General features: G+C 46.2%; 1 long non-coding RNA gene across 1 annotated transcript; it reads left to right on the top strand.

The window, feature by feature from the left end:
* The first annotated feature begins 14,758 nt into the window (after positions 1-14,758).
* LOC129715688 (uncharacterized) lies at positions 14,759-23,238 on the top strand. The gene is made up of 2 exons (XR_008726540.1): positions 14,759-16,647; positions 20,618-23,238. It is a non-coding gene; the product is annotated as an uncharacterized LOC129715688 (long non-coding RNA).
* Positions 23,239-23,493: the final 255 nt, after the last annotated feature.

Below are 23,493 nucleotides of genomic sequence, written 5' to 3'. Positions count from 1 at the left end.
AGCCTTCTTGATGACCGCTGTCGTGTTGTCCGTCCAGGAGATATCAGCAGCGATATGGACGCCGAGAAACCGGAAGGTATTGACCCTCTCCACACACTCGCCGTTGATGTGTAGGGGGGCTAAGTCGGTGCTCTGCCTCCTGAAGTCGACAATGAGCTCTTTTGTTTTCCCGGTGTTCAGAGCCAGATTGTTTTCTGAGCACCAGGTTGTCAACTTCAGGACTTCCTCTCTGTAGGCTGCCTCGTCTCCCTTTGAAATAAATCCGACTACAGTAGTGTCGTCAGCAAATTTGACGATGCGGTTGTTGTTGTGGGCCGGACTACAGTCGTGGGTGTATAGACAGTATAAGAGGGGGCTTAGCACACAGCCCTGTGGGGAACCGGTACTCAACCTGCGAGTGGAGGAGAGGTGGGGGCCGAGTCTCACAGTCTGGGGCCGATTGGTGAGGAAATCCTTTATCCAGGCACATGTGAGAGTGGGGAGGCCGAGAGAGACCAGTTTACCAATGAGAATGTCCGGAATGATTGTATTAAAAGCTGAGCTAAAATCCACATAGAGCATCCGGACGTAGCTCTGCCCCTGCTCCAGGTGGCTCAGCACAGAGTGGAGAGCTACGGTAATGGCGTCTACTGTGGATCTGTTTTGGCGATAGGCGAATTGGTGGGGGTCGAGGTCTGGTGGTAGATAGTCCTTGATGTGCTGGAGGACCAACCTCTCGAAGCACTTAGTGATTACCGGAGTGAGGCCCACAGGACGGTAGTCATTAAGGCTGGTGATGGGAGACTTCTTCGGCACAGGGACGATTGTGGCTGATTTTAGGCAGGACGGAATAACTGCCTGGTCCAGGGAGAGGTTGAAAATTCTGGTGAAGATGGCAGTGAGCTGGTGGGCGCACGCTTTGAGCACCTTATCAGTTACTCCATCTGGGCCGGTAGCCTTCTTGGGGTTCACTGCCAGGAGCACCCGTCTGACATCGTGCTCCCTGACAGTGAGTGGAGTAGTACAGGAGCTAGGTGAGGGTGGAAACAGGGCTGTAGCAGGTGAGTGCTGCTGTCGTGATGTTTGCTGTAGCAGGTGAGTGCTGCTGTTGTGATGTAGTGACATCCCAGGAATGAGTCTGGTGAACCTTCTGTGTACTCCCTCTATGGCAAGAATGTCTTTCCTCAGTTTAGGAGACCAAAACTGTACGCAATACTCCAAGTGTAGTCTCACCACGACCCTGTACAACTGCAATGGCCGCGTCATGGAGAAGCATGGGGAAGCATGACATCCAGAATCTATCATACGACAGATATAGCAAACCACTTAGGCCTCCACTGCCGGGCCAGGTCGTCCGTTTACAAATATCAACTGGATATTCCCGTCTGGGCACCAGTGTTAACATGGCTGACGAACCACGAACCTACCTTGTGGGTTGTGAGGGAGCGGTATACCGGAGAAGTCGACAACACATGCTTGCTGTGCGGGAACCTCGTCCACCGCCAGCCGGTCCTTATGCTCCACCGCTCCAGTTCCAGCCGCCCGCTGTCATGTCTCCTGCCCGTCCCCGCATGCCTTGCATCCCTCCACATCCCGCAGTCGTGACTAACCTCGGGGCCTCCCCTCCTGCTTGTCCTCCCTTTCGGTCACCACAAGCCATTCTCGCCTCCGGATTCTCCGCCGCATCTTTCAGGAGATGGAAGGAGAGGTCTGGTCCGGACGCGCTCGGGCCGTGTCAGTAGACCGCCAGATAGATAAGGCGAGTTTTCATATTTAGTTTTTAGGGGGAAGGATGTAGATTGCCTATGCATGTTAACCAATCACACATAGTTAGCATCATTAACCCCACCCCGCTATAAGGTTTATATTAACACTTGCTTCTGACACTACTGTTCGAACAGCAGTTGGCATGTTCTGACATCTAACCATCCTTCATGCTGTTACATTTTTTTTTCTTTTTTTTTAAATTAGAAGTACAGTAAATTACAATAATACACATCAGATATATCTCATTACATTTGTAGTACCACTTCGTTTTTCGAGTAAAACAAGAAAGAAATAAAAGAAGTAAGGAAAGTGAGCAAGAATCGTGAAGGTGCAGGAAAATGTTGGGAAAAGATAGGCCATTAGGGAAGAAGTTAGAGAAGGAAGTAAAGAAAGGGAATAAGACCCTAGAAAGAAAAGAAAAAAAGGAAAAACATTCCCTCTATTGTAACACAAACCTCGCAAAAAAGGATATAACAACCGAGTTTTTTTTAATTTATTTTATACCCCCCGTTACCAGATCCTGGTACCATTTATATTTTATATCACTATTGCACCTTGTGCTTGTAATAGTTCCATAAATGCAGACCACGTCTTTTGGAAGTGGTGTGCTTTGCCTGCTAGGAGGAGTCTCATCTCTTCCAAGTGTAGTGTTTCGAAAATGTTTGAAATCCACATTTTTCTTGTTGGTATTGGAACATTTTTCCAAATGCTGTTACATTGTAAGTGCTTATTAAAGATGATTTTGGATCTCATAGCGTGTCTGTAGTTTGTCTACAACTACTATCCCACATTGTGCGACTCCATCAATACTACTCCACAGTATGTCTTCCCATCAGTGCTACTCCACATTATGTCACTCCATCAGTACAACCCAGAGCGTGTCAGTGCAACCCCGCAGTATGTCATTCCTTCAGTACTACCCCACATTGTTTCTCTCCATCAAGCCTACCTTAAGTATATCATGTCTTCAGTGCTACCCAACATTGTACCTGTCCAGCAGTATTTCCCAATAGTGTGTTGCTCCATCCGTACAGTTTGTCACTCTGTCAGTACTGTCACAGAGTATGTCACTCCATCTGTACTACCCAACAGTGTGTCTCCCCATGGGTGCTACTCCAAACTGTATCACTCCATCAGTAATGTCCCACCATGTGTACCTCCATCAGTACCACCACACAATGAGTCACTCCATGAGTACTACTCCACAATTTGTCACGCCATCAGTAGCACCACACATTGTCACTCCATCAGTTCTGCCCCAAGGTGTTTTATACCATCAATACTATCCCGCAGTGTGGCACTCCATCAGTTCTACGGTATAATGTGTAATTCCATTAGTACTAGTCCACAGTGTCCCACTCCATCAGTACTACTCCACAGTGTCCCACTCCATCAGTACTACCACACAGTGTGTCGCACACTCAGAACCACCACATAATGTGTCATTATATTCGTCCCATCCACAGTCTGCCACTCTATCAATATTCTTCAACAGTATATCACTCCATCAGTACTACACCACAGTCTGTCCTTCCATCAGAACCATCACTCATTGTTTCACGCCATCAGAGCAGCCCGATCATGTCTCTCCATTAGTACCACCCGCCAGTGTGTCATTACATCAGTAGTATCCCAAGTGTGTTACTCCTTCAGCACCATACACCAAGATATCACTATCACTACTGCAGCACAGAGTCAGCCCTCCAATACAATCTCGCGGTGCGTCACTCAATCAGTACTATTCCACAGCGCGTCACTCCATCTGTACTGCCCCACAGAGTGTCACTCCACCGGCATTACTCTACAATGTGTCACTCCATTATTTCTACCCTATAGTGTGTCACTCCGACGCTACTACCACACAGTGTGTCACTCCAACAGTACTATCCCATAGTGGCACTCAATCCAGTACAAGCCCATAGTGTCACTACATTCGTACTACGTTACAGCGTGTCAATCCATCCGTACAACCCTACACTGTGCCACTCCATCAGTACGAATTCACAATGCCATTGCATCAGTATTATCCCATAGTGTGTCACTCCATCAGTGCTATCCCATAGCATGTCACTCCATCAGTACCATCCCATAGTGTGTGTGTCTCTCCGTCAATGTTACCCACATTGTGTAACTACATCAGTACCACCCCACAGTACGTCAGCAATCAGGACTATTCTAAAGTCCGCGTCCTATTAGTACCACCCCATAGTGTGTCACTCTGTTAGTATTACCGCACAGTATGTAACTCCATCAGTACATCTCTAGTGTTTCACTCAATCAGAACTACAGCATAGCGAGTCACTCCATCTGTACTATCCCGTAATGTGTCACTCATTGAATACTACCTACAGTGTGTCACTCCATCACTACTTCCTCTCAGTGTGTCTCTCAATCAGTGCTACCACAGTGTGTGTCACGCTCTCAGTACTAACTCACATTGTTCACTCCATCAGTAATTCACCACTGTTTGTCATTCCATTGCTTCTTCCCCATAGTGCGTCGTTGCATATTCCACAGAAAAACACATTCTCAGACACTCACAATCCCACGCACTCACACAATCCACACAATGATCTCCCTTACGCACGGCAACGTACACTCACACACCAACAAACATCCATTCACACATTGCCACGCAATCATTCTCACGGACGCAGTCACATCCACTCACAGATCCTTGGACACAATCACGCACGGAGCCACTTACACACTACTGTGCTCACACACTCCAATATACTCACGAAACCGGCACGTTCTTACACACTTCGTCACACCGGTGTATACTTTTGCAATCACCAACGCACACTCACCACACACACACAAATACTTGCACACACTCACTCATACCAATGCCAATGAAAATCTTCACACCACTAACACTCGCTCGCACACTGTCACACGTTGATATTCTTGCACACACGCACACTCATCGTAGTATCGTCAAACAAGCGTAAATACGGACACAAATACAGTCATATCGTAAGATCATACGCGACAGGAGCAAAATTAAGCCATTCAGCCTCTCAAGTCTACTCCGCCATTCAATCATTGCCGATCGAGCCCTCCCTCCTAATCCCATAGGTGTGTCAAACACACACACACACACACACACACACATACCCGCACCTGAACGAGCACACAACCTCACACGCACTCAAATGCTCTCTAATACATATTCCCATACAATCATACACATGCACTCACACTAACAGGCATACACACGTACTAGCACTAAGATACACGCAGTGAATCGCACACACTTACGCACTAACACACTCAAGGGCACTCATTTACTCAACACCATCATGTACACACACACGGCGATGAGTTGCACCTCTGGAGCGAGGAGGGAGCCGCGAGCAACCGCAGAGAGAGAGCGGTGGACTGGCGGAGAGCGTGGAAGGCAGCCGAGATTGAAGGGGAGACCCGCAGTGCGGCGGCTGGCAGGTGATAGAAGTATTCGGCCAACGTTTCTTACTTTATCGGCGTCAAACTGTGGCGACACTTGTGTAGTGCCAATGTGAAGTCGGCTGTATATTACTGGGTTGTCTGCAAAACAAAGTATTTCACTGTACCTAGGTACGTGTGACAATGAATATCATTGAATCATTTAAATTCGTACAAACGTATGCGGTAACACACCCACGCACAGTCCAACTCGTTCGCACACACACACTCTCACACACATACAGGTTCTGACACACTCATGCATGGATTCACAGACTCGTGCTGTCACACACGTGCGAGTCAGGCTGCATCTCTGGAGACGTTTAGTCCAGTTTATCAGTTTAGTTTCGTTTATTGTCACGTGTACCGAGGTGCCGTGAAACGCTTTCGTTGCGCGCTATCCAGTGAGCAGAATGACAATACATTATTACAATGGATCCGTTTACAGTGTGTGGATACATGATAAATGGATGACGTTTAGTGCAAGGTAAATTCCGATCACCAGTGCGGTAAAGAGTAGTTCAAGACTGACCTCTATTTGTAGTATAATTGTTCAGGTGCCTTATAACAACTGGGAACTGTTCCTGAATCTGGATGTGTTCGTTTTCACACTTCTATAACCTTTCCCTGATTGGAGAGGAGAGAAGAGGGAATGGCCGGGTTGCGACACGTCCTTGATTATGCTGCTGGCCTTGCCGAAGTAGCGTGAGGTATCAATAGAGTCAATAGAAGAGAGGTTGGTTTGAGTAATGGTTGGGCTACGTCCACAATTCGCTGTAATTTCTTGCGGTCTTGAATGGAGATGTTTCCAAAACAAACTGTGATGCATCCTGATAAAATGCTTTCTATGGTGCATCTGTACAAGTTGCTGGCTGTTGTAGGGGACATGACGAACTTCCTAAGCATTCTAAGAACATGGTAGGTGACCTTTTGGCACGGAACCCTCCTTCAAACTGATTGTGCTGGAAAGGGGGAGAAGGCTGGGACAGATGGAGACAGGGCAAGGCAAGGTATCAGTGAGTGGGTGAGTTATATGAATGATCAGCGGAAGCGTTTTCATATTCAGGTGGTTGTGACTAGAGTTTAAAAGATGAAAGGTGTGAGATGAAGATTGAAGAGGATGGAATGAGAAAGAGAGAGGAAGGAGTATCGGTGGAGGGGAGGTAGAGGGGATGAACCAGTGGCGTAGCGTGGGGGGGGGGGGGGGGGGGGGCAGAGGGGCGGTTGCCCCGGGCGCTAAATGTTTAGGGGCGCAAAAAAATTGTTGGATAAAAAAAATTATAAAATGGCAAACAATTTTGTTCTAAAGGCACGCTGCACCTCTTTGGCCGCATTCCCCTGAATTATTGTAATAAAATGTAAAATTGTTTGCCATTTTATAATTTTTTTTTATCCACAAATTTTAACCAACCAGCGATCTCCGCACACAAAGTTGGGACAATTTACAAGTATATCAAGCCTACTGCCTACAAACCAGTACGTCTTTGGAGTGTGGGAGGCAACCGAAGATCTCGGAGAAAACCCACGTGGTCATGGGGAGAACGTACAAACTCCATGCAGACAGCACCCTTAGTCAGAATATATCTCAGCCATAATGTCTAAAAGAAAGGAATCTGGTGCCCAGGGCAGGAAAAGACGAAAAACAGAACAAGAACAGCTTGCTAAACTAACTGGAAGTCTTGACAGATTTATTGTGAACACTGCTGATAGCCACAGTGATGAGAGTACACCAGAATCTGTATGTCCAGGTAATCCACTGCCTGTAAACTGTTCACCTTCTGCTTTAGAAGCAGAGACAGCTTTGCCTGAACATGCTTCAACATCTGGGCAGTCAAGTGCTCTTTCAGAGCACATTGATATGAAAGTTTTCACTGATATTGGTTATTGGCCAGAAAATGTAGCTAAAACTTTGGAAAATTAACTTGTTAAGAGACGGACGTCTGAACTGCAGAATAAAGATGCATTTTTTCCAAGAGATAATAATGGCAGATCATTCTCTAAGGATTGGACTTTATATGAATTTAGATAATGGTGAGACAGTTTTAAGGACATGGTTGCTGTATTCTCCGGTGAAATGTGCTGTATATTGCTTTCCTTGCATGCTTTTTCAAAAAAATAAAGGAAGAAGTTATTTTGCACAGCCAGATGGATTTAAAACATGGAAAAAGCTAAACCCCAGAGTATTAGATCATGAAAATAGTTGCCATCACGTCGAAGCATTTGAAAAGTGTAAAGAACTTGAAATGAGACTACAGAAATGTGAAACAATCGATGCTGCTGTTCAGATAGAACAACAGTCATTTGAGAAATGGAAAGCTGTATTATCAAGAATTATTGATTGTGTGCTGTATTTAGCCAGACAATCCTTACCCTTGCGTGGTCACTCAGAAGATCTAAGTGCAAGTGATAACTGTGGAAATTTCCTTGAAGTTTTCAAGTTACCTGCCAAATATGACCCAGTTGCTAATCAACATCTTCACAAAGTTCAACAAGCAGATGGCTATGCCGTGTCTTATCTTTCTCCACAGAGCCAAAATGAGTTCATCCAACTACTTGGTGATCACATCCGAACAGATATCTTTCAAAGAATTTTAAAGGCCAAGTATTACTCTATCATGTTTGATAGTACACCAGATATTTCGCATACCGACCACATGTCCCAAGTAATTCGGTATGTGCATATTGAAGATACAGAAGTCACAGTTGAGGAGTCCTTTATCGACTTCATTGTTACATGGGAAATCAGCTAATGAAATTACAGAACAAATGTGTGACAAGTTGCAAGCAGATGGTCTAAAACTTGAGTACTGCTATGGACAAGGATATGATAATGCTGCAACTATGGCTGGCCACATACGTGGTGTTCAGACACGTATTCTAGATGTAAACCCCAAAGCAGTGTTTGTGCCATGTAACAATCACTCACTTAATCTTGCTGGTGTACATGCAGCTACTGTTGGAACAAAATCTGTGACTTTTTTTGGCACTGTGCAAAAAGTGTACACATTTTACTCAAGCTCTACACACAGGTGGGATGTTCTTAAAGAACATGTGCCAGTTAATGTGAAGCGATCCTGTGACGCAAGATGGAGTTCAAAGCATGAAGCTGTACTCGTTCTTGCCGAGTACACTGACAAAATAATAGAAGCTTTGGAAGTCTTGAGGGATGGATTAGAAGAAACCTCAGAAATCAAAGGAGATGCAGGCAGTTTGTTAGTTTGCATTATGACCTATCCTTTCTTTGCATTCCTTTATTTTTGGAGCCCAGTGCTTACTGAAGTGAATGACGCTCAGATATACCTACAACAAAGAGGACTTGGACTTGATCATTGTGTTCAAAAGCTAAAAGCATTGACTCTATTTTGTGAGGAAAAGCGTGATTCTCTAGTCACAGAGGCAGCTGAGAGGGCTATGCAGATATGCAATACTTATGATATTTCTACAGAAAGAAGAATTGGAAGACGAAAGAAGATGTCAGGTGAAAAAAGTAGTGATTCTGACAAGTTTAATTCAGGAAACACGTCTGGAACAACTTGAGGCAGTAGATAAGCTAACATCTGAAATTACAAAACGTACAGTACAGATGAATACACTTTATGAGCTATTTGCTTTTCTGCAAATTCAAACATTGTTAGATGCAGAAAAAGATGACTTAATTGTTCGACACATTCAGCATTTATGTGTGAAATATTCTGACTTGAATGCTACAGCTATGACTGCTGAAATACATCGTATTAGGTGGGCGGCGCGACTCTTGTCAGCAGCGGCCTCTGCAGTCCGTCTGTCTTTTTATTGTTTTCTGTCTTGTTTCTATGTTGTTTTTATTGTTTTATTTTTGTTGCGGTATGTGTGGGGGGTGGGGGTGGGGGGAACTTTAAGGTCTTTCCCCTGCACGGGAGACCCGACCTTTTCTTTGTCGGGTCTCCGTTTGTCGTTGGGGCTGCAACGTGGAGCGGCCTCCAACAGGAATGACCTGGGGCTCCAGTCGCGGAGCTCCGGATCTACTCACCATCACGGAGCTGGCCGAGTCCGGAGCGGGTGGAGCTGTGGTGGAGCGCTGCTGTGACCCGACACCCGGAGATTCGGAAGCTCCTACCGCAGGTCTGTGGACAGTAATACCGGGAGCCCGCGGGTCCCTGGTGGGAGACCGCTTTTCGGGGCTTCCGCAACGGCGACTTCTCCCGCCCGAGTTGCGGGGTTGGAGATTACCTGGAGCGGGGTCTACATCACCGCCCGGCGCGGCTTGGAATGGCCGCGGGACTTTGCTAGCGCCCACCGGGGGCTCCAACACCAAGACCCGGTGCTTGGCCTTGCATCGCCCGGCGCGGCTTTAATGGCTGCGGGACATTTAACATCGCCCGCCGGGGGCTTTGACTCTGTCTTTGACTCTGACATGGGGGGATAGGGAAGTGCAGGGGAGAGATATGTTTTTTTGTTGCCTTCCTTCACAGTGAGGAGAAGATGCGCGGTGAAGGATGTTTGTGTAAATTGTGTTGGGTCTTGGGTCTTTTTTGTTTTGTATGTATGGCTGCAGAAACGGCATTTCGTTTGGACCTCAACGGGGTCCAAATGACAAATAAATGTATTGTATTGTTTTGTTAGACGCCATAGTGCTTCATTTAAAGAAGTTCATCCAGAAGAGAGCATTTCTACATGGACAGCTTTAGATTTGCTTTGCTAGATAATTAAGTGGAAGCTTCAAGTAGGTTAAACTAACATTGTTGTGGCACTGAGAATTTTTTTTAACAGTTACTGTGTCCAATGTTAGTTGTGAAAGGGGTTTCTCCAAATTAAAGTTAATAAAGACATATCAGCGATCAACAATGAGCCAGGAAAGATTAAGTAACCTTGCAATTTTGTCTATTGAGAGAAATGTTCATGTAAATTTTGATAGCGTAATTGAAAGATTTGCAAGAATAAAATCCAGAAGATTTTAAATAAATGCAATATACTGACAATGTCTAACATTTAATGTGTTCTGTTTCCCTATTATTCGAACACTTTGTAATACTTTTATTGGAACCTGTGAAATGTTGTTACAATTTTGAAATAAATATTAATCGCTGCAAAGAAGTAATTTTATTTTATAAATAAATAAATACATTTTATGCAAGTGTAATTATAGTAACAAGTAACAAGTAGCCTTTATTGTCATTCAGACCTTGCGGTCTGAACAAAACTTTGTTGTCGACTGGCCGCTGCCGCCGGAACGTGCCCCAGCTCCGAGTTCTGGTCGCCGCTGTCCCAGCTCCGAGGCCAGGTCGCCGCTGCCGACACTGCAGCACCGATGCCGTGTGGCCGCTGCCGCTGCCCCCGCTGCCCCCGCCCCGAGGCCAGGCCGCTGCTGTCGCTGTCCAGGTCCGAGGCCAGGTCGCCGCTGCCGCCGCCCCAGCTCCAAGGCCAGGCCATCGCTGTCGCTGCTTCTGCCGCCGTCCCAGCCGCTGCCACCGCCGTCTCAGCTCCGATGCCGGGCGGCCGCTGCCCTGCTCCGAGTACTGGTCGCCGCTGCCGCTGTCCCAGTCGCCGCTGTCGCCGCTGCCACTGCCCCAGCGCCGCTGCCGCTGCCCAGCTCCGAGGCCGCCAGCTCCGCCGTTAGGCCTCGGCGCAGGTGGAGACGGAGGATACGACAAAAGAAGTCGCATCCCCCGAAGGAAGAGACCAAAAACGTGTGCCCCCCCCCCCCCCCCCCCCCCCCACATACACAACATAATAAACCAAAAATCAACTAATCAACAGGACAAAAGAACAACACGAAAAAATAAAATAAAAACAGACAGACTGCAGGCGAGCCGCAGCTGCTAAGGCAGCGCCGCCATCTTTTTGTTAGGTTGAGAAAATAAATACAAAACTTGGATTTATAACAGCTCATGGGCCATGGCTAGCCTCTAATGAGGAGGCGCAATATTTTAAGCTGCCCCGGGCGCTCAAAACCCACCCTACGCCACTGGGATGAACATGTGGGAGTCCAGGTGAGGCGCGAGGATGAGCGCGGGGAAGCGGGAAATTACACGTAGGTTACCTAACATTGGATAATTCAATGTTCATATCATTAGGTGTACGGTAACAAAACGGAATATGAAGTGGCCTTAGTCAGTCACCCTGGCAATGGAAGAGGCCCAGGACAGAAAGGTCAGTGCGGGAAGGGGAGTTAGCAACGGGGTGATCGGCCAGGACTTGGCGGAACGAGGGTCTTTGGTGATCGGATTGCCGAGTCTACGCTTCACCACGCCGATGTAACGAGGCCATATCTGGTACATCGCATACAGTAGATGAGCAGAGGAGTTGCAGGTGAACCTCAGTCTCACATGGGAGGGCTCCTGGGCTGTGACGGAAGGGTATAGCGACGAATGTTACGGCCCATGGTGGCAAACCGTTTTACCCGCACTTCCCAAAAATACATTGGAGGAGAAGTTAGGGCGAGCAGGAGGAAAGTTGGGGAAAATGGAGAGAGAGGTAGGGTACAAAGATGAAGGGGAGAAATACAGAGGACGATAGATGGAGGGAGTGAACTATCAAAGGGAGAGTGAGAAGATGACTATTGAGGGGAGTTCCGAGCCAGTGGGTTGGCAAAGAGACAGAATGAAGGATCAGGGAGACACTGAGAAACAGAGGGAGAGATGCAGTGAGAGGGAGAGGGTAGGGAGGGATATGGAGAGAGAGGGTGACAGAGAGAGGGCGGAGCAGAGAAGGAAAATAAAGATTGTAGGGAAGAGAGTGACATTTTAGAGAGAGTGACAGCAGTCTGGATGGAAAGAGAGAGAAAGAGAGGAGGGAGAGGTCCTGCATCATTTGTCGTTTTGTTTAGGTTTAGGACTATTCTGCGGCAGCAATGTTTCTATTCTCTGAGTGTCGTGAGTCTTTGGGTCGTTCCTCCTCAGAGGTGATGAAGGCAGATAATGTTATTGTCCCATGGTATAGTCAGATCTATTCCAGGCAAACAGGGAGTGAATGGTTCCCGGGGTCAGCGAGAGTGTGGGGTTGAGGTTACAGTCAGTGAAGCCGCGATCATATTGATTGGTGAAGCAGAGTGGAGAGGGGGAGGGGGGGTATTTTACTCCGAGGTAACGTGTTAAACTGATTCCTCAACCTGTGGACAAAGGTCGCCCAGTCCCGTCCACCTTCAAACTGGGCACCAGAAGCCCTGGGAGGGTCCCTGGAATTTGGCATTGCCTTGCTAAGTGAAACGGATTGAAGGAAATCAGACAAACAACATGATTTGGAGAGTTGGATCTGATGGAGTTTGAAACAGTATCCCCTTTGCTGGAACAATGCCGCCCGCCCGCTCCCAATTTCCATCCCTCAATATCTATCGCCACAATTCCCAGTCTTTGAAGTTTCTCAATCAATTCCCTGAATAAATCACAACCTGTCTGTCTGTCTCAGCAGGGATTTCATGTGGCTGATGTCATCTGTTTGTGAATCATTTCAAGTATCTATTTTTAAACCCTGTTGAAACTTCACTCTCCCGGTGGAGACGGAAAATGGTATAAAATCTCCAGGAATGTTCTGCCTCCAGCATTTCTTTCCGAGACATTACCGGTAGCTCACGGGGACACGGCGCTGCGCAGAGAGAATGGGGCAGCATTATTGGGAATATGCAGACGTGGAGAAAATCCTGTACGTGATCATTGCTGCCGTTGGCGTCCCTGGTAAGTGAGCAGAACAATTCAAGTTTTATAACTCCATCCGTGTGTTAACTGCTGTTGACCTGATTCTCATCATGTTACAAGTTCCCAACTGATGATCGCTGTACAAGAATATGTGAAGAATATCAATCCTCTCTGTGAAAAATTTTTGAATTAACGCTGCTGTGATTTTTCTTATTTTCAGACAGCTAAAACTAACTTTCTTTTTCTCTCACTGCTGCCGGCCGGGAGCCACTAGAATGTTGTTCTGGCCTTCAGTGGCACCTTGCCCAGAGTGTTCCCAGTGCTCAGGACAGGCAGACAGGCAGCTCCCCGGGACGGTGTGACTGGGAGAGAGGGGTTCACATTGTGAAGTTCACTGTGTCTGAGTTATTGATCAGAGTGAACAGCCGCTCCTGTGGACACTGTGTCTCACTGTGGAGTCTGTCTGTCACACTGTGATTCCACCCACAGCCTGTTGGTCAATAATTGGAACGATCTCCTGGACCAGTGGCCGCGGATCTACCGGCGTGTGCGTGTTGTTACCGAACTGCTCACTGTGGAATGAATCCATTAACGGAGCCATTCTGCTGCCGGATTGTAAGTTGTCCCTGCCTTCCCATTGGATCCCTCCTCGTCTCCATCAGATGCCGAGTTCCCAGAGCCCTGGTTAAACGCGGCCGGTCACGGTTAACTCTATGAAGGTAGACAAAAGTGCTGGAGAAACTCAGCGGGTGCAGCAGCATCTATGGAGCGAAGGAAATAGGCAACGTTTCGGGCCGAAACCCTTCTTCAGTCTGAACTCTGTGAAACCGGCCCCATCAGAGACTGTGAGCAGCAGCAGGGTTAACTATAGAAAGGAACATTGCGCCTATTTTAGCGCGTGACTGCTCGTTCCCTCCCCGCCCTTTACCCCACCCGTCGCCTTGTCTCTTCTCCCCTGAAGCAGGCAGGCAGGTCGGACACAGTCGGAGCCGGCTCTGACATTGTTAAACTTGCAGCAGCCGCGCACCGACTCCAACACTTCTGATCTTGAGCTGAAAGTCGAGCCGGTGTTCAGCCCCCGTGTTGAGTAAATGCCCAGTGTCCGTTCCCTTGTCTTTCCGCAGTGAATTTAGTGGCGATTGTGATCCTGTCCCGGGGAAAGTGCGGCCTCTCCACCTGCACCACTCGCTACCTGGTGGCCATGGCAGCGGCCGATCTACTGGTCCTGATCACCGAGGTCATTTTGCATCGGCTCCGATATCATTACTTTTATTGGAGTTTCCTGTCCATCACCCCTGTGTGCCGCGTTAACGCAGTACTGAGGTTTGCAGCTACAGAATGTTCTGTCTGGTTCACCGTCACTTTCACCTTTGATCGGTTTGTCGCCATTTGTTGCCAGAAGCTGAAAACTAAATATTGCAGCGGGAAAACTGCGGCTGCGGTTCTGGCAACAGCCGGCGTTCTGCTCTGTCTGAAAAACCTTCCCCGCTACTTCACACTGGAACCCCGGTCAATCATCGACAATGTCCCGTGGGAATGTGACCTGGTGGACAGTTATTTCACTGACCCCGGGTTGGTGGCATTTGACTGGTTCGACACGGTTTTAACTCCGCTCCTCCCTTTCGCTGTAATCCTGCTGCTCAACGCTCTGACAGTCCGCCACATTGTAGTGGCCAATCGGGTCCGTAAGGGGCTGAGGGGTGAGAGCAAGGGGGAGAACCGCAGTGACCCGGAGATGGAGAGCAGGAGGAGGTCTGTGGTTTTACTCTTCACCATCTCCGGCAGTTTCATCCTCCTGTGGCTGACGACGGTTGTAGACTTCGTCAATTATCAGATCACAGGGATTGGAAATGACATGAATGATTCTCAATGGATCTTTAGAGACGTCGGGTTTTTGCTGAGTAATCTCAGCTGCTGCACCAACACATTTATTTACGTGGTGACCCAGTCCAAGTTCAGGGAGCAGCTGAAGAACACGGTGAAATATCCGCTCACCTCAGTGCTTCGGCTCATTCATAAATCCGCGCCCTGAGCGCATCCATCCATCCCAGAGGCGGGCGCAGTCTCTCCGCTCCGAGCTCCGGCTCCTGACATTCACCACCGGAGCCATGAGGGAGGGTGTAGCTGCCAAACTTTGACTGGAAAGATACCCTAGCAGGGATCAGAGAGAGTGGAACAACAGTGGCAGGTGGTTCTGGGAATAATACAGAAGGTGCAGGATCCGTTCATTCCCAAGAGGAAGAAAGATTCCAAGGGGAGTGAGTGAGTAAGGGGCGACAGTCTCTAACAAGGGACGTCATAAAAATAAAAGAGAAGGAGTACAACGTAGCAAAGATGAGCAGGAAGCAAGAGGATTGGGTAATGTTTAAAGAACAACAGGGAATACAGGGAAAAAGATGAGATACGAAGCTAATCTAGACAAGAATATAAAACAGGATAGTAAAAGCTTATTTAGGTATGTGAAGCGGAATAAAACATAGTTCAGACCAAAGTAGAGTCCTTAAAAATAGAAGCGGGTGAATTTATTATAGGAAACAAGGAAATGGCAGATGATTTGAACAGGTACTTTGGATCTGTCTTCACTAAGGATTACGCAAACAATCTTCCTGACGTACCAGTGGCCAGAGGATGTGGGGTGACGAAGGAACTGAAGGAAATCCACATTAGGCAGGAAATGGTGTTGGGTGGGTAGACTGACCGGATAGGGGTACGAGAAAGGAGGAGGGGAGGAGAGGAGATAAAAACAACAGGTACATGGTTAGTTTTACCGTTAAATCTATATTACTAAAACTCTGTTCTTGACCGCTTTTGGCGATCTGTGGTGCGATTTCCGAGAGAACGCCGCCACCTACGGCCGTCATTTTTGGCCACCTCGCTTAGAGCCCCCCTTCTGCCGCATTTTTCCCGTCGATGAAATATGATCGAGATATTAATGTTTTTACAGCATTCCCCATTCTCTCTGCTGCCCCCGTTGGCAGCAGGGGGAGGGAGGGACTATAAAACCAGGAAGTGTCCTGCTTCAATCACTTTCTTCCGGACCACGAAGTGAAAAGGTCGCGGCTCTCTGAGCTGCGGCTCTACTCTAAGGTGAGTCCCCTGCATATGCTTTTTCAGCCAATTGGTCTGTTGTTCACCATTCACCATGGTCTGAAGTTTCTTGGCAAATTTGTATTGAAAATAAAAAGCATTTGCAAATTTGTCTATCTATATTGTCTTTGAAATGTGGATTGAACATGAAATGCATTTGTATATTCGTCTATATATATTGTCTTTGAAATGTGTATTGAAAATAAAAAGCATTTGCAAATGTGTCTATCTATATTATCTTTGAAATGTGTATTGAACATGAAATGCATTTGTATACCCGTCTTCAGGTGACTAAAGCATGATGTCCGTATTGTCTTTGAAATGTTTATGTAAATTGAAATGCATCTGTTGCAACGTTTTCACGCGGAATAAAGCTTTTTATTTGGACCAGAACTGTGTTTACATTTAAAATTGGCGCTCATTTTGTGATTTTGGCGGTTGCAAGATGGCGGCGATGACGTCGTTTCTGATGATCGGTAAGCCGGTGGCGATGACGTCATTTCCGGTCGGAGGCAAGATGGCGGCGATGAAGTCATTTCCGGTCGGAGGTAAGATGGCGCTGCCTGCTGAAGGCGGAGTGCACGAGGTCTTGAATAATTCTACAGAACTGGTAAATGTTGTGTGTTTGTTGCAGCAAAAGCTGTATTGTGTTTCAGCAAAAGCTGCATTGTCTTTCAGCAAAAGCTGCATTGTGTTTCAGCCACAGACTACAACAGGATTTGAAGATTCGTTCAAATATTCGGCTGCTTTCTCTATGGTAAGTATGTGTTTGTTGGACGTTATTTAATAGCAGCAGTTTGTTTCAGCAAAAGACTCTACCGCAGGATTTGAATATAATAATAGTAATCTTTATTGTCATTGTACAAGACAGCGAAATTTTGTTGGAGCAGTCCTCCAGCTGCACAGGAATATGAGTATAAAATACGTTTAAAAAAAAATTAGTTTTGCACAGTGTATTTTAGTGTTTGTGTGTGTGTGAATATATATATATATATATATATATATATGTGTGTGTGTGTGAATATGTGTGTGTGTGTGTGTGTGTATGTGTGTGTGTGTGTGAATATATATATGTGTGTGTGTGAATATGTGTGTGTGTGTATGTATATGTGTATGTGTGTGTGTGTGTGTGTGTAAATATGTGTGTGTGTATGTGTGTGTGTGTATGTGTGTGTGTATATATGTGTGTGTGTGTGAATATATGTGTGTGTGTGAATATATATGTGTGTGTGTGTGTGTGATATATATGTGTGTGTGTATATATGTATGTAATAATAATAATATATTTATTTATAGAGCACTTTAAAAACAACCACTGTTGCAACAAAGTGCTGTACATGACTAATCATGGACAAAAAATTTTTACACGACAATAAAAACATTAAAAGAGAGAGTACAAACAATAAAATTAAAAACATTAAAAGCACTAAAATATGAGCAAAGTCTCAAGCAAGGTCGATAGCCAAGGAAATAAATGTGTTTTAATATGGTTTTGAAGATGGACAGTGAGGGGGCCTGTCTGATGTGCAACGACAGAGTGTTCCATAGCGCCGGAGCAGCAACAGAGAAGGCTCTATCCCCTCTGAGCGTCCGCTTAGACCTCGGTACCTCCAGGAGCAGCTGATCAGCTGACCTGAGGCGCCGGGCAGGAGCGTATGGATGAAGCAGCTCAGAGAGGTAAGGCGGGGCGAGCCCATTTAAAGATTTAAAAACAAATAAAATAATTTAAAAATGAACTGGAAAGTACACCGGGAGCCAGTGGAGGGAGGCCAGAATTGGCGATATGTGCTCCCTCTTTCGAGTTCCAGTTAAAAGTCGAGCAGCAGCATTTTGAACCAACTGGAGACGAGCCAGGGAAGATCGAGCAACACCAAAATAGAGCGCGTTACAGCAATCCAGCCTAGATGTGATAAAGGCATGGATTACTGTTTCAAAATGCTGCCGCTCAAGAATGGGCTTCACCTTTGCCAGCTGCCTTAGGTGAAAGAAGCTGGACTTAACCACCGCGCCTATTTGATGATCTAATTTAAAATCACTGTCCATCCTAAAACCCAGGTCCAAAACTGTCGGCTTCACAGACCATGCCAGGGGACCGAAGTCAACAGGGGGAGGTTCATGGCAGCCATTTGGACCAAACAATATCACCTCTGTCTTCTTTTCATTAAATCCTAGAAAGTTTAGGGCCATCCAGGACTTAATGTCCTCAAGACAAGACAGAAGTGATTTGACAGAAAAGGCATCTTCCTTCCTCAGCGGCATATATAGTTGGCTATCATCAGCATAACAATTAAAGAGATGCCATGCTTTCTAAGAATGGAACCCAGAGGAAGTAAGTACAGTGAGAAAAGCAGGGACCCTAAAATTGAGCCCTGTGGAACCCCATATGACAGAGGAGCGGAGGAGGATTCAAAACCAGCAAGGCTTACACACATAGTTCTGTCTGCCAGATAAGACCTGAACCATCCCAGGGCGCTGCCACAAATGCCCACCAGGTACTGTAACCGAGATATTAAGATACCATGGTCCACTGTATCAAAGGAGGCAGATAGGTCCAGCAGGACAAGAACCACATAATTGCGTTCACTCGATGACAGGGTGTAATTGCGTTCACTCGATGACAGGGTGTAGGATGCAAAAGCAATAGACTTTTACTGCTCATCATTCATTATGTAGGAGATCACTGCACCTACACCATAACTTGAAGTTCCATCTCGCGTGTCGTATCGTTGTGAACAAGAAGTTTGCCATTGTTAAGTTCTCCTTGCAGATGACAAATGCACGTTGCAGTTCCTTTCCCCACGACCATTTCACATCTTATATAGCAGATGATGTAGTGGCTTTAGCACAGTTGCTAAATCTGGAAGGAATCGTGCATAGAACTTCACCATCCCACGGAATGAACGTAACTCTGACACATTGTTGGGTTTTGGAGCATTTACTATTGCTTCAACTTTCGCCTTCACGGGGCGAAGTCTGTTGTCATCTCCTTTGAGTCCAAGGTAGACTGTCATTGACTGCAAATGTACATTTACGTTGTCGCCGTTTGACATTGTGGCAGTTCAGTCGTGTGAGAAGTTGCTCAAGGATTTCCAGATGTTCTACCGTGCCTTCTGTGAATATCACAGGTCATCCTGGTTGTACACTCAGTGTGGAATGCCTTGTAACATTTTGTCCATCACAGCCTGGAAATGTTTTGGGGAGGATTTCACACCGTAACGCAGCTTTGTACATGAATGCAAGTCCTAATGTGTGTTGATAGTCGTACTGCTGACTTTCCTTGTCAACATTGAGTTGGGCATAAGCGTGAAACAAGTCCAGTTTAGTGAAGACTCTTGCTCCGCTAACTTCTGCGTAAAGATCTTGCGAGGTTGGTAACGGATGTTATTTGTCATCAACGGCTTGGTTGATTGTGACTTTGTAGTCACCACATAATCGAACAGTTTTGTCGGCCTTGGGTACGGCCACAATTGACGTTGCCCAGTTAATCTGGTCTTTCTTCACGAGTACTCCATTACGCCCTAATTTGTCGAGTTCTACCTCCACTTGTTGCTTTAGTGCATATGGTACAGGTCTTGGTCGACAATGAAATAGGTTTCACATCTTGCCTAAGTGGAATGTGTGCATAGTACCCTGTTATTTGCATGTACCAGTCAGCAAAAAATGTTTGCATGTTTGCTTGTAACGTTTTCATGACGTGATTTGGACAAATGGACTCTGAAAATGTTCTTCCAGTCTAACTCTATTATAATCAGCCAATCCTTTGACAGGAGGGTTGGTTTATTTCTGTAGCTGACCACTATGACGGGCAGTGTTACTGACTGACCATAATGCTGAACTTTACAGTTCATTTGTCCACAAGTCTCCAAAACTTCGCCCGAGTAGGTTGTCAGCTTGACCTTACTCTCAAACAATGGTGTCTGTGGGAACTGTGTTTGGTTCAGGTCTTTGCTCATGACCGAACAATCTGCTGCCGCGTCAATACACGTATCCTTTAACTGTTCATTCATCAATAGTTTCGTACGAAAGTCCTTGCATTGGCTGGTCAAGGCCTATCTATTTTGTTTGCATAAATGGTGTATAACCCAAGTTCATTTCTATCTGAGTTCATCTCCAGGTTGTGAACTAATTTCTGGTGTTGTCGCTTGATTCCCGCAGATTGTTGGTTTCCTGTGTTATGTTTGGCCCGACATGCTGGGGTGATATGGCCTTTTTTTCTAGCAGTTATAACACTTGGCCATTTTGAACTGATAAAATTGGGATGAGTGATTACCGTTGCAACGATAACAACTGCCTGAACTCGCCATACTTTGGTTTTGGTTTAACACCTCTTGCTTTGACCATAGGCACTGCCTTGTGACTGTAAACGGCCACTGCAGTCCATGGTGGACGAAACTCGCGAGCATTCTTTGATGCCATCTCCATTGTTGCCAATCTTGCATGCTTTCTCGATTGTAAGATCTGGAGTGTTCACGAGTTTGGACTGAATTCGTTCATCCACTTGACGACCACAAACAAATCTGTCGCGTAGTGCGCATCCGAGAAAGGCTCCAAAGTTACAGCGCAAAGTCACGTTTTTCAAGGCAAAAATGTACTAATTGATTGTCTCATCCAGCTTCTGGTTTATAGTGCCAAATATATAGCTTTCTGCAATTTCCAGAGGCTTTGGTTGAGGTGCTCCTGCAACTTCTTTATAATGTCATTGACTGTCACGTCTTTTTGCCTTTAAGGGTGCAAGGTGATTCACGAGTGTGCCGTACACTTCAGGACCGATCTCTGTGAGCAGAATCGCTGTCATGCGTTCGCAAAGGGCCTTATTTGTTTCAGCCACTATGTCTCCTTCACCACTAAACTCCATTATGTTGTATGCCGTTAAAAACATGTTTGCTCTCTCCACATGGGAGCTGAACGTCTCTATACACTTGTCAACATTGCCAAGGTTTCCAATATAGCCCGTGGACGCTGCATCGTGTCGTTCTCTTCTATTTTGTCCGTTAAATGTACCCTTTTTCCTGTCTGTTCCGGTTTATCAATTCACCTAACACTTAGCTGTACAAAGGCTCAGCTTGAGCAACTCGACAAAAAAAATCTTACACAAACCCAAGGACGATATCTTGCCACACAGACACAACATAGAGAGAGCATGACAAATTATCGACGATTTGTCCAGCTGCTGTTTGAAACTACAGTCCCCTGCAGAGAAGGATCTGCGGCCTATCGTGTCCAGCTCGCAAACAACCGCGGCACACTCCGTATTTACTGTTTAAAACGTTAAACAATACTGCATGTTGCACAACAGTCCTGCATTGTATTTAAAGGATGAGTTCACAATTCTATCCCATCCTCGTCGCCAATTGTGTTATATTCCGGACGCAAGAATGAGTAACAAATTACACTCAGGTTGCCTGGATCACGAGAGAGAGGTTTACTACCCAACATCCCCTGTTTATTTTGAACACCAACGCATTAACGTATACATGAATATGCATGAATACATTACACTGGTGAAACGTTATAGAAACATAGAGACATAGACAATAGGTGCAGGAGTAGAGGCCATTCGGCCCTTCGAGCCTGCACCGCCATTCAATATGATCATGGCTGATCATCCAACTCAGTATCCTGTACCTGCCTTCTCTCCATAACCCCTGATCCCTTTAGCCACAAGGGCCACATCTAGCTCCTTCTTAAATATAGCCAACGAACTGGCCTCAACTACCTTCTGTGCCAGAGAATTCCAGAGATTCACCACTCTGTGTGAAAAATGTTTTCCTCATCTCGGTTCTAAAAGATTTCCCCCTTATCCTTAAACTGTGACCCCTTGTTCTGGACTTCCCCAACATCGGAAACAATCTTCCTGCATCTAGCCTGTCCAACCCCTTAAGACCCATTAAGAATGATTGTAAGTTATACCCCGCTCGCATCCACTCCCTGCACACAATGGGTGTTATCACCGAATGCATGTAACCTGCAAAGCCAAAGGTCTTCGGGAGGATGGAAGAAGCCGAAGCAATTGGAGGAAATTCACAGGGAGGCAAGCAGTTGGTGCAAACGCGAAACAGATAGCACCTTAGGCCAGGATCGAACCCGGAGTTTTGGCGCTGTGATTCAGTAGCTCTACTACCTTCGCCAATGCGACGACCTTGTGTATCTCGTGTAAGTCTCACATCACTACCCTCAATATGTTTTTAATGGGGAAAGTAAGTCTGATTCAGTAACCACCGCTCTCACACTCGCTGCCTTCTTCACAATCTACTGTAACTAAATCTCAACTGTTCGATAAAGTATGTGTATATAAGTTGGGAGGTCATGTTGCAGTTGTATAAGACGTTGGTGACAAGGCATTTAGAATATTGTGTTCCATGTTATAAGAAAGATATTGTCAAGCTGGAAAAGGTTGAGAGAATATTGACGAGGATACTGCTAGCACTAGAGGGTGTGAGCTAGAGGGGGAGTTTGAGTACGCTGGATCTCCATTCCTTGGTGCGCAGGAGGATGACGGGTGACCTTATAGAGGTGTAGATATTCATGAGAGGTCTAGAATGGGCAGATTCACACTCTTGCCCAGGTTAGGGGAATCGAGGACCAGCGGACATAGGTTCAATATAAAGGGGGAAATATTTAATTGGATTTCGAGGGGTGACTTTTTCACACTAAGGGTGGTGGGTGTATGGAACAAGTTGCCACATGAAGCAGCTGAAACTGGGACTATCCCAACAACTAAGATACATTTAAACGAGTACATGGATAGGTCTGGTTTGGAGGGATATGGACCAAGCGCAGGCAGATGGGACCTGTGTAGCTGGAGCATGTTGGTCGGTTGGGCCAAGTTGGGCCAAGCGCCTGTTTCCACTGTCTTATCACTATGACTCATTGACTCTTAAAGTGTCAATAATTAGGGGTTATTTAGAGAATGTATTAAATGATTGAAAAGGAAAAGGAAATACATTGACACATGAAGGGGCATCTTGTTGGTCTAGAAGGCAAGAGAGGAGGGAAGCCTAGCACGTGTAAACAACAGTGAGATGTGTACTTGAAGTCCTGTCAAGCGCAGGGCCACGGACCAGCGCAAAGATTCACATTTTGGACTATTTGCATACGAGGGACCAAACGACCTCCTTTGTTGCTGAAAAAGCTGCTTGATTCCAACATCCTGCCGATCGACCTCTATTGCCGCAGGTCAATGGCAACCTTGATATGTATCTCACCCTCATTTGTCCCAAACTAACGTGTGTGGGTTAACGTTGTGCTGATATCGTATTAATCACACACTGAGTCGTTTGTTTAACGTCCGACAATTCGCGGTGAGTGGATGGATCCTGACACTAACACTCGGCCAGTCACACGGTGAGCAGCGCATGTCTGACATTAACCGGATTCAGAGGGAATAGACTGGCGTAAGCCTGCGAGCCCTCTAGTGGACATGTAGTGGAATAACAGGGCTGTTGAACTCAACCAGTTCCTCACTGGATTCCTAGTTAGATTTCCAGAAGGTCCCACCAGAAAACGTGGTTGGATTTTTCAACGCGGCGGCTGTATTGGAGCTCGCAAATTTAGGCGAAGTTATACGTCGCGATTCGTAAGTCAATCATAGAAGCATTTAAGC

Source organism: Leucoraja erinacea, unplaced genomic scaffold (genome assembly GCF_028641065.1).
Source record: "Leucoraja erinacea ecotype New England unplaced genomic scaffold, Leri_hhj_1 Leri_1321S, whole genome shotgun sequence".
NCBI classification, from domain to species: domain Eukaryota; kingdom Metazoa; phylum Chordata; class Chondrichthyes; order Rajiformes; family Rajidae; genus Leucoraja; species Leucoraja erinaceus.
This window is presented reverse-complemented; position numbering and strand designations above follow the sequence as displayed.